The sequence below is a fragment of the Salmo trutta genome, unplaced genomic scaffold, assembly GCF_901001165.1.
Source record: "Salmo trutta unplaced genomic scaffold, fSalTru1.1, whole genome shotgun sequence".
Classification (NCBI taxonomy): Eukaryota; Metazoa; Chordata; class Actinopteri; order Salmoniformes; family Salmonidae; genus Salmo; species Salmo trutta.
This window is the reverse complement of record NW_021822911.1, coordinates 4,045,981-4,047,144: the sequence shown is the minus strand read 5'-3', so window position 1 is coordinate 4,047,144 and position 1,164 is coordinate 4,045,981. Positions and strand designations below refer to the sequence as shown.

Below are 1,164 nucleotides of genomic sequence, written 5' to 3'. Positions count from 1 at the left end.
TAACCATCTGTAAGACTTTGTTGTTCACACAGGAGAGAGACATGACCATCTTGGATCCTCTGGGGAGCTTCAACAACGTCATGAGAAGAGTCTCTCCAGTTCAGAACACCTCAAGAAACAGCAGCAGAGACCCACAGGGAAGAAATCTCACCACTGCTCTCACTGTGGGAAAAGTTGCAAATCTTCATCAGAACTTAAAATACACCTGAGAATTCACACAGGAGAGAAACCTTTTGTCTGTGATCAATGTGGGAAGAGTTTTTACTCGGCAACAAACTCTGAAATCACACCAGAGAATACACACTGGAGAGAAACCTTATGGCTGTAATCAATGTGGGAAAAGTTTTACTACATCTAGCTATCTAACTATTCACCACAGAACACACACAGGAGAGAAACCTTATAGCTGTGATCAATGTGGGAAGAGTTTTACTCAGCCAGACAGCCTGATATTACACCAGAGAACACACACAGGAGAGAAACCATATAGCTGTACTCAATGTGGGAAGAGTTTTTCTACATCTAGCGTTCTCACTATACACCAGAGAACACATACAGGAGAGAAACCATATAGCTGTACTCAATGTGGGAAGAGTTTTTCTACATCTAGCGTTCTCACTATACACCAGAGAACACATACAGGAGCGAAACCATATAGCTGTCATCAATGTGGGAAGAGTTTTTGTCAGCTAAACAGCCTGCTAGTACACCAGCGGACACACACAGGAGAGAAATCTTATGGCTGTGATCAATGTGGAAAGAGATTTGGTACATCTGGCTGTCTGAAGACACACCAGAGAACACACACAGGAGATAAACCTTATAGCTGTGATCAATGTGGGAAGAGTTTTTCTACATCTAGCTATCTCACTATACACCGGAGAACACACACAGGATAGAAACCTCATGGCTGTGATCAATGGGGGAAGAAATACTCTGATAAAAGATCTCTGATTAAACTTCAGAAAATACATGAAGGAGTTGTTTCATGATATCAATGAAATAATGTCACAATGTAGAATGTTTAAACATTGTAGAAGGAGTATTTTAATGATGTCACAATGTAGAATGTTTTAACATTGTAGTAGGAGTATTTTAATGATGTCACAATGTAGTACCCTAAACGTTTGTCCCCTGTTCTATTGATTTCAACATGATATGGAT

At 40.2% G+C, this 1,164-nt stretch overlaps 1 pseudogene; it reads left to right on the top strand.

Annotated features, from left to right (window-relative positions):
• Positions 1 to 214: 214 nt before the first annotated feature.
• On the top strand, positions 215 to 890 carry LOC115186600 (zinc finger protein 180-like; annotated as a pseudogene).
• The last annotated feature ends 274 nt before the right edge of the window (positions 891 to 1,164 follow it).